The 14,702-nt window shown below is 38.5% G+C and overlaps 1 protein-coding gene across 3 annotated transcripts in view; it reads right to left on the reverse strand.

The window, feature by feature from the left end:
* The window catches only part of LOC110833985 (uncharacterized), a 32,209-nt gene that overhangs the window by 17,325 nt on the left and 182 nt on the right, over nucleotides 1-14,702 (reverse strand). Inside the window, exon 1 of one of the 3 annotated variants that reach the window (XM_087350356.1) lies at nucleotides 13,769-13,873. The exons of the other annotated variants lie outside the window; for them this stretch is intronic. The gene's annotated coding sequence lies outside the window, so the exon portion shown is untranslated. Of the gene's footprint in view, nucleotides 1-13,768; nucleotides 13,874-14,702 lie in introns of those variants that run through there. 3 annotated transcript variants of the gene reach the window in all.

A 14,702-nucleotide genomic window follows, 5' to 3' on the forward strand; every position in this document is an offset into this window, starting at 1 on the left:
CTGAATTTCACGCAATATCCGGGTGAACATTTAACAGGAATGCACTGTAATGAGTCTAACATTACAAGCAGCAAATTTCGCAACTTCTCAGCCTCAGTTATGCACGAACTTGGTATAAACTAGATGTTGCAAAATCACGCCAGCCGAAGTTCCTCAATCTGCCATAGGCCTCATGAACTCGTAGAATTTCTGTGTCGGATAAATTATCCACCGGAAGAGTAGAAAGACATATCAAGAAGAGGGCGAAAGGATGGATCAGGAATATGAAGAGAGAGAGAGATGGATTGTGTTGGTCTATTTATTCCACAAGAGAATATCATTACCACCCCCAACATTCGGTCAATCTCTTTCAGTGTTCCTGACGTGAACACCCGTTGTCCTTGTCTTTCATGTTGCGCGCAAAGGATGTTCATTTTGGGTGACGAACACGAGGCTAGACAGCAGCTCCATTCATCCGAATAAGGTTTTCAGGCAATCTGCCAAGAAGGTACCCAGAACAAATGAATCCGACCTTGCAAGAGGCAAAGTTCTGAACCTGTCAACCTGGGTTGACTGTTATCCCGTAAACTTTTCTCTGAACCGCTAAGATGAGGGCGCTGTCGCGTGGAAAGAAAATATGTCACGCATTGTCTCACCGCGTTCATAATTTTCTGCCTAATCAGATGCCTACTTTAGATAACTTGATCACCGGCGAGTAAGATCATTACTTAAGAATTGAACACTTTCCAGACATTGAAAATCGGGGTAGATGGAGTTGCAAATTCGATTTTATTTTCTCTCACTGCAGACCCGACGCTGGGCAGTCAGCAAAAGAACTCCAGATGAAGAACACGTCAACTCGCGTGCAAAGCTCGAAAACATCTTTTAGAAGTAAACCTTCATTCACTTTCTGAACGTAAATCTAAGGAAATCGTGAAGACTAACACGGCACAACGATGCACAAAGTTAAAAGTAATACTATCAGAGCGGGTGTGGATCGCTGTATACCTACAAGTTAACAGATGATACAAGTAAAACTACCTCTGGAGACCACAGGTCTAGTTCCACGTTACACAAAGTATAAAGTGCACGTAACATTGTAATTCGAAAGCGAACAACTTTTTAACCAGAAACAATTCACATTAATTACCTGCCAGTGTTTATCTAAAGGAAGGCCAAACCCCACCCAGGGCTGTAGCGGCGAGGAAGAAGTATTTATGTAATGTCATTATCACCCTACTCCTAACTCCAATCTCATCAATGACTCCACCCCCCCCCCCCCCCACGTAAGCGTAATAGTGGAAATGAAACTCAGACCTTGAAGGATAGCCAGGTGTGAAAAAAATAAAATTATAAAAATCAACTCCTTAATCGATAAAAGAGCGAGTTACACGTCCTGAGTCAATTTTGGTAACATTTCGAGAAATACGAATATCAAATTGAAGACAGTTGCATTTACTTGTGGTCACAAATGAGTGGTATGTCCATTTCACTGACACAATTCAAAGCCACGAGTGAAATTAAACCACCCATTAAAACAGGCAAAAAGAAGCATTAATACATTCCATGAATAAGCAAAAACTGCATGATTTTCATTGAAGAAAAAAATTAGACAAAAATCAGCTGGCCGTATTAAAGCGGATCTTCGGCTCAGTGTGAAGCAGGCTTTCCATTTGCTTCGCCCGCTTTCTTTGTCATGTTGACATCACTCTACAGTTATAGTGAACGTAACATGGTCGCCTCATTGTTAGCGTATGTAATAATCGATAACACATCGCTGCGCCCCTCGTATCAGACTGTGCCGGAGTACACGAGATAGTTGTGTGCACGACAGACCTATCGCACAACTTTTCTGATCTCGAATTGATATCAGACATCCTTAACACATCCATTACTGCCTATTTTGAATATGGCATAGTTTACTGTGTGTTTTGAACGAACATTCTGGAGCAGTGACAAGCTAATAGCCACTCAGCTGATCAAGAAATTTCCCGTCTTGAGCTCGTCAGTAGTCCCTGTCCTGAGGCACATAAATGATTCATTCTCTCATATTCTATTTCTTTAAATATATTTTAATATCATCCTTTCTACACGTACGTCTGCCAAGTGATCTCTATTCTTCAACCATTCCGAATAATATTTACACTAACAAAATGTGCAATAAAGAAAACACGATACCAATTAACGGATTTATATACAATTACACATTGGATAGTCTAGGCCTATTTTAATAAACGTTGCTTGAATATTTTAATATGTGCCCTCATAGGTCAAATATAAATAATAATTTACAAAGACTTATATCGAATTTTTCTAAAAAACGATTACGGTCGCACAAAATGGCGTGTTTCTTTATAAAATACTGGCCTCATTAATATCTGAATGTTTTAAGCTTCACTCTTACTCTTTCGCAGAAAAGATCTACTTTCATTGCAGCGGTATATACACGCACAAGCCTATATTTGTAGGCTAACCAATGACGTCACTGTGGTAGAGACGCGTACGTGTAGATCAATTTTTCTTGTGTCGGGTACCATAGACTGTAATGATACAGAGTTAATGATTCAGACAACCACAAAGAATGACCTACCGTAACTAGGGGCATACCCCCAGCATTCTCTGGTCGATAGTATGAAAGTTGCATCATTCGTTACAACATAAATGCTATTCTCTTTTCTTATTGTAGACGCAAAGAGTGCCTTAAGCCATCATCATAACGACACACTGCACAATTTCGTCTCACGAAAACGGAGTATGAAAATATGCATGACCATAAATTTGTCCTTTTTAATAATTGTCCTTTTATGTACACGAAGTTGTAAAATATTTAACTGGGATATTGAGTTACTCCGCATATTTTAACCTTGACACTTCTCAATCAAATGTGGTATGTTAGGTCAGTACCATTCCAATACAATTCTTACTTTATGCCAAGCTCATTCTTATTTTATTAAAAAGAAAATTCATCTTGCAAAGCAGATACTTATATCAGATCATTTTTAAATTAAGTTTTTACTCCGTGCATTAACATCATCAACATAATTCAATGAATTGATAAAGCGTCGATAAATGAGTTAAATATTCTACAAAACACCGAATATAAATGTGGAGCCAGAGTAATTAATGAAGCTAACACTACTCTCCGAATTATTACCGTCGCGCAGTGATACATTGCCGGCGATCAACACTTGATACCACCACTTTCACTCACTCGCAGAACTACATAAAAAGACACTTCCTTTAACCGCACATGTAACAATACCTTCTATACTTGATTATCGCCATCTTTTGGAAGTGTCTGGTACCAACACAAACCTGATTGTTCTTAATGGCATTCGTACGAGAATTCCCAAACGAAATGTTCCCAGGATCTGACACTAAAACTTTCACGTTCAGCGACGTTAGATTTTCCCCCTTTTTATATCGTGACGTTTTGTGGCCGACAATAGCTTAATTTCTCCTGTGTTAAACAGGGATTTCGTGAGGAAATAGCTAATTACATGGACAAGAGTAATGTAAGACTTCTTTCTGAAAATCTAATAGTCGCTCAGCTAGTCACGGAAATTCACCCTGTTCACAAGAGTCTGCAATCTGTCTCTATCCAGCCTGACCCACACCAATGAAGTTTACATCCAAACATCCTACTTCTCTAAAAATCCGTTTTAATATTATCATCACATCGACGAATATTTATCCAAATTGGTCTCTTGTTGTGGCCTGAAACTGTCACGACTGTTTTACCTGTATTTACAACCAAGTTTTATCGAAACTGCGTCACGAGAGAATCGACTGATCGATGCATGTTTATACAAATATGTTACTGACAAAACTATTGAACATTAGATATATGACTCCTACAATACAAAGCCATAAATTATGTTGCCAAGAACACAAATAAACAAAATCTATACATATTACTTTGTATATACATCGAGTAGGTTCGTGCAATATTAATTTGTATTCGACAGACGACCAGCCTGTAACTTCGTATGGGAGACCTGCCATCGTCACTGAGACTTTTCGTGGTTGTCTTCTGTGTCTTAATGCCAATGTCGAGACACGACAACCTTCTTCCAGTGTCCTACTTACTCACTCACCACATACAACTTCTGTAATTAAAACGGAGTAGTTAAATAACACGGGAATAAATAAATTGCAATGTACAGAGGCGTACTTTGTTTCTGACTTGCATCTCGTTAAATGTGAACCATTTCAAAAATGTTTCTATTGATTTATTTGTAGTTTATTTAACGATCTGTCTGTGGCTCAGACTACAGAGCGTCGAAAAAGTAGTCCCAATGATGTCTACAAATATAGATCATATGCATTACATGTCTCAAACCGAGTTTCATCCAAACAAGCCATATGTTTCAGTATTAAATATCTGAAGTCTGAAATTAAACTTACAAATCTAATTACTTCACAGTACTTTGTTGATAACAAACAGCTTTAATGCAATATTCCAGGGCATGGGACCTTTCATTTCCGAACCCACTACTAATCTTTTTCTTAAAGGTGACAAGAAGTGACATCTACTCGATACTATATCAATATAGCGTGCATTAAACACACGATGATAATAAAAGCATAACGACACGCGACGTATCGTTGCCACCACAAATAAATATATCTGGCACGAGCAAGATACACACGAACCTATAATTAGGGGTCATTTTATTGACTACGTACTTCTACAAATATAAGCATGTAACACAATACCTGACGTCATACGTCACAAAAAGTTCAGAAAATAATTTAATTTCTACCGAAAACCATTATAAGTATAACAATAATATTTATCATCTGTGTAGATCTGTTCATTATTTCCATTCTTAATAAGTACCAGTACATGATAATTAAACCGCCACGGTGGTCTAGCGGTTAGAACGCTGGCCTTGTAATCCTGGGGTCTCGGGTTCGATTCCCGGCGGTGCCCGAATTTATAACTTGTGTTGGACAAGGCCGTGGTCTAGGCAACACGGAGTTTCCCGGTTTCTCCGTGGCATCCCAACAATTACTCCATACACACACAGAAGAAGGTAATGGCAAACCACTTCTGGATCATCTGCCAAGAACGTATATATGAACAGGTCCCAGTCCGAGAAAAGGAAGGAAGGATCCTGTTCATATGGACCTGTCGTCAGACAGAACACTAAATAAAATAAAAAAACATGATAATTCTGAAACATAACCTCAAAACATCGCACCTTTGCTACAGCGGGGGGACTTGTACACGCGGAAAAATACTTCAAACAGAATTTATATTTATCCTTATGGTCTATTTCCGTAATTAATTTTAACGTTGATTGCTTACTGCAGTTAAAAAACTAAATATACATTTCTGGTTGTAAGGAATTACAAAAATAAAGTTTTCTTACCAAAGTTGATTTATATTCGAAGAACCATAACACTAAAATTCAGAGCTATACTTGAAAAGATACTAGCGTCATTTACATCTTATAAGTTTGCAACATTAGCAGTGGAAGTTAAAAAATACGATGGTGGCTTGATTTCAAACGGTATTAAAATGTCACTTGAAATAAAATGTTATTACATGGAATGGACACACAAAAGTAAGGAAAACATGACAACTTTTTTTTACTAGATTGTAAGCAGACACAATATACAAGAACAAGCAGGAAATTACATTACACTATTCATATTCGAATTGTGTGCCTCCTGTTGTGTAAGAATTAGCACACTCCGAGGTTAGGTGCACTTTACGAAAACTATTCAAGATAGGACTAATTTCGCTATCACTACTTCAGTAACGCAGATGGATTCATTCTGCGACAAAGTACAAACTAACTATAAACCTGCCGCATGTCGCCGAGCTACAAAATACGTCATTGACACAGACACAGTATATGATTAAGCATTACTTCTCAAACCTACACAATAATCAATAACCCTTCCGATGTTACATTTGTGCTCTTTCCTATTTTTGTGATTGACCCGAATATTAACACTGTATAGATCGTAGTAGACCAGGAAAACAAAATAAGAATCTGCGATCGAAGTTCACTACGTGTAAAAAAATTTTACTGTGTTTTTATCGCAATGTTTATCTGCAAACTAACAGCAGGAGGATACTGCACCTATAACAAAAACGGTCGAGGTTCTGCTTTAACCCATGGGATGATATTGTTGTCACCTTCAGATGACCTTGAATTATTCACGATCTCAACCTGACATGAGTATGGTCACTTAGATATCTACAGATTTACAAAAATAAGCGTGAGAAAAATGACCTATACGACCTTGAAAACTTTAAAGACCTATATTGGGCAAACCATTGGGATGATATTGTCGTGACCTTGACTTATCCATGGCATCAAGTTGGCATGAGTATCGCCACTCATATAAGTACAGTTTGGTAACAATATGCGAGAGAGAAATTGAACACCAAATGACTGAAAAATTTAAAGGCCTCTCTACGGCAATCCTAGGTCCGATATCGCCGTGACCTCAACTTGACATGAGTATGGTTACTTTGATACCGAGAGTTTGGCAGAAATAAGCGTGAGAATAAATGACCTTGAAAATTTTAAATTGCACTATGCGGCAAACTCTTGGCCTGATATTGTCGTGAACTTGACATGACCTTCACACAACCGAGACCTCAGCACAACATGAGTATGGCCATTCAGAATCCTACAATTCGGCAGAAATAAGCGTGATAAAAATTATTTTGAAAGTTTTAAAGGCCAAAGCGTTTGATTATGATCAAACGCTTTGGCTGACATTGTCTTGATATGACCTTTACATGTCAGAGACCTCAAACGCGTGTCTAAATCCCCACTAACCTGATGGAGAAGTTAAACTTCGTATGAAGGCCGTGTTACCAAAGGGCATTCCCGATGCTTATCCCCTTTAAAGTAATTAAATTTTTATGGTGAATAGCCTGAATTAGGAAGGTCAATCTATGATTCTGACAGAAATGCGCTAAGAGAGAATATAACACCATAAATAACATATCGATATTTATTCTACGGACCAGCACATATATTAGTCTAAAACAAAAATATACATGACATGAAACCAAAATCAGCAACAGAGTCATAATATAAACTGCATGCAGGAAATCATTTCCATATGCTTGAAATGTATTAAGTGTCTTCGGAAAATTTCAGAGATAGAAATGAAGTTAATGATGAAAGGAGAACAAACTCTGGAAATGCTTTTTATTATTCATTTCTAACACCATTAACATCCGGTCTACTTTCCAGAACAAGTACGATGATATAAACGGGCATGTAGCATGCATGAGGGAAATAATAAATGCGTTTAGAACTTTGGTTGCAAAACGTTGATGGCAAAATATTATTATAAATATTCGGGAAATACGAGGAAGGGTGTGAACTGGATTTATCTCACTCAGGATTGAAGTCGGTGGTGGGAACTTGTGAAAACGGTAATGAATCCTCAGATTTCATACAATGCGTGAAATTTCTCGACTAGCTGGCCGACTATTAGCTTCTGAACAATAACTCTACAGTGCTTCGTTACTCAGTGCATTATTTAATCTAAACCTTCACTTAAAAACCCAAAATATTTACTTAACGCTAATTATGTCTGGAATTTAAGTAGAAATCAGACTGGTAGACGGTCTGACACTTGACCACACTGCTTTCCAATCAGATGCCCAAAATTAAATTCTTTTGGCAATTAATTCTGTTCGTTACGTAAACTTCATGTGGGCGAAAAGTAGATTCGTAACTTTTCCACATCTCCTCCCCCCCCCCCCCCCCGCGCGCTTTGGAACATACCTGCGTGTGACGTGTGCATGACTATCAAACATCCTGATGTGACTAAATGGACCAATGAGATAGCGTGAGAGTTGAAGGTTGAGATTCTCGAAAAACAATGCATAATTGTGGGCGTTACATTTCAAATTCCAGACTTTCCAATTCATTCTAGTGAAGGGCAACGATTGTGAAGGAAATAACAAACCGGAAACGGGGATGTGATGACGTTATGGAAGTATGCAACAATGGCTCATGTTCAATTACGTAGTTCTTTCCGGTTTGAGGAAATGAACAAGAGGTTTGACGGACACAGGGAAGTGTACTGCCGCTGAATGCATTGTTCTGTAGCACAAGCTGCCACCATTGAAAAAAAAACACTCCATTGCAGTTATGATGGGCATTGTCCGTTGCGTGACGTATTATTTAAGGCAATAGGCCCATGGATCGGGGGTTCGTTATAACCACAATTTCAAGCGCCCGGTCGGAACGAATTATGTATGCAAGTCACTGGACCACCCGGCCGTAAGCTTTTTCAAGTGAATAAACCAAATAATTTGAGCAGGTTATTGCTTGGAGAGCCGGCAAACTCCTCCTGTCCTTTACAAAACAGAAAGGTCCATTACTGGGTTCACAAGAACCCGCCCTGGCACCTATCCTGAGCCACTGAACTACAATCCTGTGCGCATCCACACGCCCTAGATAACAGTCATTTTAACACTATCCTCCCATAAATGCTTACTTAACCGAAGTGGTCTCCTCTCTTCAGGTTATTTGACTAAAAATGTGTATCTATTTCTATCTTACAACCGTCGTGCATGCTACATGCCTCACCAAACTCATAGTCCTTGATTCCACCCTTTTCTCGTTGTTTGGTAAGAACAAATCTCTGCATCATTCTTCTACATCCACTTTATTTTGGGCTATTTATTATATTCCTCAATTCCTTTTCGACATCCTTAATCCACACTCTTTCCTGAGGGTCTGGGGGGGGGGGGGGGAGAGACTGAGGCTGTCATTCACATAAAACAGATACAATCATACTCGTAGATAAAAATGCTTTAATCTTTAGGTTCTTAAGAGACAGTAAACTAAAATCTTATGAGCTTCATAGCACCAGTCATTTGCTGTATTTAGTTTGACTTTTAATTTCATTCTGCGGAGATTCCGCCAGACCCCACCATAGACGACATCAAAACCTCGTTTGCATTACTTGCTACCACAGTCGCCGCTATCAGATTTTAATTTCAATTTTCTCGCATCGCGCACTAACGGCGCACTCCTACACTCAAGCGTGACGGACATCGTCCATTATATTATGAGCAGACCTGAATCTGTTGTCATTTCTTGCAAAATGGAATACAATGAATGTTCCTGACACAGTTTCCTTGAAGCGAAGTATCCCACGTGTAAATAACAGCTGAACCAAGAACACTTGACTACAGGATTCCGAAGAAGTTTAAAATAGTATTCTTAGCTATATATTAGGAGCATTATGTAACTTATAATTTTCAAATACAAATTACAACACATTTATTCCTGCGAACAAACGCCAACTGACTTTTGCTGTCAGCAGTCTCGTTATTCCAATATTTGCCTCGTATGTCCATGACAGTAACAGATGGAGTAACTGCACTATACAGGCCTGCAAACCAATATTGTATGACACGTGTAACATTAAAATGAAAGACAGCTAATGTCATGCAGACAACAAGAAATAATGAAAGATTTAAATAGAAACAGAAATTTGTAGCTTAAATGCGTCATATAGAAACAGAAAGTTTGAAGTTTATCAACTAGCAACAATGGTTCACCTACCTACATGTTCGCAAACTCTTTCGTCTGTCTTGGGCCATTTCAACCATAGACGTTACTTAATCGGCTCACAAATAGCCTTACTTTTGCGTCCTTGCACAAGGCGAAGGACTGTGAACAAGATATGGAAATAAAACTGAAATCTTTAAAGAAACGAAACTGCATTATTAAGAGAAACTTCAGCAAACAATTAACCCATCTGCTTCAACAACCTGTAATTACACTCTACCCACAGAATGTATTTCTGCGTTTCACATGATTATAAGAACAATGATTATTTCCTTAAACAGCATTAACCAGTAGCGTCATGTAACGGAGAAACGGTTTCTTTGCAGTAGGAACTTAATCTCTACACATTATTTATACGAGTTTCTGCTTTAAATAGCTAATGTTAACCACAAACATAATTAAGAATACAAAATAATATAGTAAAATCGACTTTCTAATACTGTGGTCAGACTGGGTATTACTGTATTAGATCACGTATGAAGAATGATTTAAATGTTATAAATTAAACTGAAGACAACGCCACATATTACAGATAGACGATAAAACGGCAAAGCAGAAGCTAGAATACAAACTCCGGTGGAGAAAAAATTCAGGACACCGTATCGATTAAATAATTTTAAATATCCCGCAGATATTTCATGATGAACACACGACACTTACAAACTCTTTACAAGCCAATGAATTAATCTTCCGAAGAACTCACTTTCTGTTAAATAACTCCATGGGGAAAAGTTCTTGTTGAGTTTCTGACAGTCGCTCACCTGTTTAAGAAAGTGAATGCTCCTTATGGAACTTGAGGTCAATTTTCGTCTTCAAAAAATCTTGTAATGTGGCCATGCCCTGAGCCAGACGAAATCAAGACCACGCCTTCTTAATATTTCTATTAAGATACATTTCTTCATCCCCTTATCCTTCATCTCCCTTCCGTCCAGACATTCGTCAGTAATCTTTCAGACGCCCTCAAACTATTATCTTCAGTTAAACCGTAAGACCAGATTTCAACCCCATAAAGAGCACAAGGTAATAATAACTCCCTTGTCACCACAACATGATTTGCTGAAGTCTTGAATCGATTATCAAACACTGAAATAGTTGCCCAAATTCTGCCAGACAGTACAAAATACAAAATACGAGCGCAGAGACAACGTCCCGGTCCACTGCTTGAGAAGAGTTTGCGAGTTCATTTCCCGTCACGCGACTTGTAAATAATTTCGCAATAACACGGTGCTCTGGTCAGATATCCAAGGACATTCTCAACATGCCAGTCAACGGGGCGGAACATCGTACTCCAGGAAGTAAAATTTCTTTACTCCTCATTCTCTCTTCCTTTCTGTCTCTTCTTTATTGCTTTTTTCCCAAAAAACAATTAGAATATAATCGGCTAGTATTTTGCGACTCTCGGACTTTGCTATTTGTGTCAGGAATGTTCCCTCCCAGATAATCACAAGAAACACAGCACGGAACAAAATTATTTAAACAGAAAACAGTAAATGTTCAAGCAGACAGTTTTCCGTTAAATTATGGGCTTGCCTTTCCATTTCCATGCCAAAAGGGTTCCGTTCATTAGAGGTTACACATTAATTTTACTCTTATAGGAATAAGAAGTCTGAGATTTAATCCCACATCCAACCTGGAATAAGCAAGAGAGCATTCTAAGTTACGACTTAGAATAAACAAAAGAGGAACTAAGAGAATGGAGAAAGTTACATAATAACAAGGCTCAGCTTGTATGTCCTTCAAAAATATTCATACGGCAACGATTTAAAAAGGTAGTGGGCAAGGCATGTAGAACACACAGGAAGGAGAAGAATGCATAATTTTTTTCTTGTTTTGGCAAGACTTGTGCGTAAGTGGGAAGATAATATCAAAATTAATCTCTGGGAGAGCTGACAGGATTCCTTTTACTCAGGATAGTATCCTGTGGCTGGGTCTTGTGAACACTGTAATTAACGTTCGCATTCCATAAAAAGGCGGGGAATTTTCTCACTGTTAGTGGACTTTCAGTCCTTTAAGAAGTATTCTACTCGTTAAAATTATTTACTTATTCATTCAGACATACCGTGTATTTTTATGCACATTCGGGTCCCTGAAGAAAGCCTATTAAATAGCTTTGCCAACCCGTCTGTCTGCATGCATGTTAACAACTCGAGAATAGCTAACAAATTTTCATTATATTTTATAGTGCGAATTCTTATTAAAATGTGTCAAAAATTCGAAGTTTGGTTTAAACTGGACGACAGTAACGGGCATTTAATATGAAGACCTACAAGCTTTTTGCACCCCGAAGTGACAGGGTGACAAATCCCCCTGTCATTCACAAAGGTCGGAGATCGGGGTAAATCTAATCCCCCAGTCGAGGACTTCCCCGGCCGTTCAGAAAGGTCAATTTCTGGCTAAAGTGACAGACTTGTTACGCTATGCGTAATTTCCTTACTTTTAAAATATGCACCCTGTTTAAAAAGAAAACCTGTCCCAAACGGAAAAAAAATCATTCAGGTCCCTCGGGACTCCTTAATAAGCAGCTTTTAGATTACAGTCCTTGGGCAGTCGCGCTCAGTCATGAAGTAACTCACTTCATCTTCCTTCCAAGCACGTTTCCAGTTGGTCCCTAGGAACCCTTCTTTCCCTGCTCGAGATGTCTCATGGCAGAAGAGAAGAATGGCTGGTTGTTAACATGTTCGCTCCCATCAGGGTCACGGGTGGATCACGCGAGTAAAAATTTCAGTACAGCGAGAGCCTCTAGTGGGTCACAGGACTATATCGTTTACCGGAGTGAAATGATGTATTTTTAGCGCCACAGCTGGGACAGGAAACATACTTAAAGTTTGTGATAGCCACCGGAATGTCACACGGTTCATGCAGCAAGAGAGTTCTGAATTCTTTTTGTGGGTTGGGATCGGCGATGGGTCAAGGTACGAAATTTATGTCAAGCAAAAATCGCTGATCCACCAGTTTTCACGCATAATCGGCGCTCTAGTTTATATCGAAATCATAAACAGAAATGGCAAATGGCAAAGACGAATTGGAAGTGGCCTGGATTCAAATAGTTCGTCAAAAGATCCCAGAATTTGCCCGGAAGGAGTGAAAATTCTACAAAAATATTTGTAAGCACAGTAGATATCCCGGCCAAAATTCGATCCCAGGTCTTTCGGAGTACATTCAACCGTTATGTCTTGTAAATCACTTTCATAACAGAAAATATCTGGGCACTTTAATTGAATGCAATCCAGATAACACCCCAGCAGGGAATGTAACTGAAAACAGACCGAGCACGCTGCTTTCTTCATTAATTCATTCATGTGTTAATTTGTTGATTTATTAATTTATTTACATATTTATTTTTGCCCTCTTCATTTCTTTCTATTTACTTTCGTTCTTTGTTTTATTTCTTACGAATATTCAAAATTCGCGTCCCTACAGTATTGCTAATAAAATAGCTCCGTCTTTCCGTCTGTACGCATGTAACAACCTGAGAACGACAGCACTGATTCTCATGACATTTGATATGGGGAGTTTTGCTAAAATTTGTCAGTCAATTCCTATTGTTGTTAAAATCAGATGAAAATAAGTAGCATTTTACTTAAAGAACTAAATACGTTTCTGCCCGACCAAGTGACTTGTATGGGAGTCAAAAGGCTACTTTAATTTGCCATCGACGGTTATCTTGGTTATAAATCAAAGGTTAAAATCTGGTGAATGCGCCGAAATTGTTACACTATGCGTGCACATCCTAGCTTTTTTTAAATTAAAAACATTCTGCTTCTGATTCTGGCTGGAGGCCTGGCCTCCTGGGTGTTAAGATTTCCTGACTGTCAAACGACGGCTGGCGAACATTTCATCCAGGCGCGTTGCTATATTCAGATATCTGATGTCTAATTTAATGAACGGCTGTATTTTTAATCAGACAATTAAAAATACATTCTTTAATTAAATTGTTTCTCACACACAGAAAACTCTAATTATAGCAGACAAACGGGGCCGAGATTTATATTCTGACGGATTTTCGAGCTTCGGAGTCACAACACATAAATTCAGTACTGCATCGGTTTACTGAGTACGAGACATTCCAGTGGGACCCGCTCCAGAGCCAGCTCAAATGCTAGACTTAGTAAAATTTTGAGAACAGCAATCACAATTCAGAGTATCGTGCCTCATTTGATTATATTTAGGCTGTGTTTACGTATTTCGACATACCACCCATATAAAATTTGTTTACTTACGTGGTTACTTGACAACTTTTACGAAGAAGCTCTTTGAATTTGGTCCCAGACCTGAAGTTCCTTCCTAGTACTTGCCAGGGTATCCAAATATTCACCATAACCAACCACAAGATTGACAGTAAAATTACGGTGCATGAATCAGTTACCAGACAAGAGGTATGGTTCCTTCGAGAACAAGTCCTGCTCCGTTTGATCAATATTAGGCCTTCTACTTCATTATAGAAACAGTAACAGAAGCGCATCGAATTGCAGTTCGGTTTGTAACATCTCAAGAATATTCTTTGGGTTTATATTCCGAAAGATATTATTAATCTCACGTCGTTTGCAGCCAAAATCGGTTGAGCAAATCATAAACACCATGCTAACTAACGAATGATCGATTTTGGTTTATTGCCGATTTACTTTTAACTTGTCCCATGAAATTAATATATGAGAACACATACACTTTTCGATAATTTGCTAAATAAAGGGGTATCTAAAGGAACGGTTGTCAAATGAGGTGACATGTGATTCTGTGTAGTTACCAACGTACCGCTTCCATCAAGGTGAAGCTGGTAACCACCGACAGGACAATACGGCGACAGAACCCAAAAGGTCATAACCGACAAGATTTAAGGAGCTATCAAAATACGATCCTAATGCAGATACTTTCTGTACACCGTCAATAAATTCATATGTTGAACACGTCAAATAATTGACATTTCTGCATCTACAACAGTGCTGTTTAAAATTACATGTAAACTAATTCTAATTTCTTGGTGCATGAATGTTCTGATGGCAGAATCCTTGGTCTAGAATGCCATCGTCAAATCATTGTTACAGAACTTACTCTTGGCTTTTATTTCCTCACACCCACTCACTCAGAAACTTCACATCTGCAATGATCTGCTGCAACCAAAGCATATATGTTTTCAAACTATTTCAGAAAACTTTA

Source organism: Zootermopsis nevadensis, unplaced genomic scaffold (genome assembly GCF_977971745.1).
Source record: "Zootermopsis nevadensis isolate Lab colony 2312 unplaced genomic scaffold, Znev_1.0 Znev_ptg000017l, whole genome shotgun sequence".
Classification (NCBI taxonomy): domain Eukaryota; kingdom Metazoa; phylum Arthropoda; class Insecta; order Blattodea; family Termopsidae; genus Zootermopsis; species Zootermopsis nevadensis.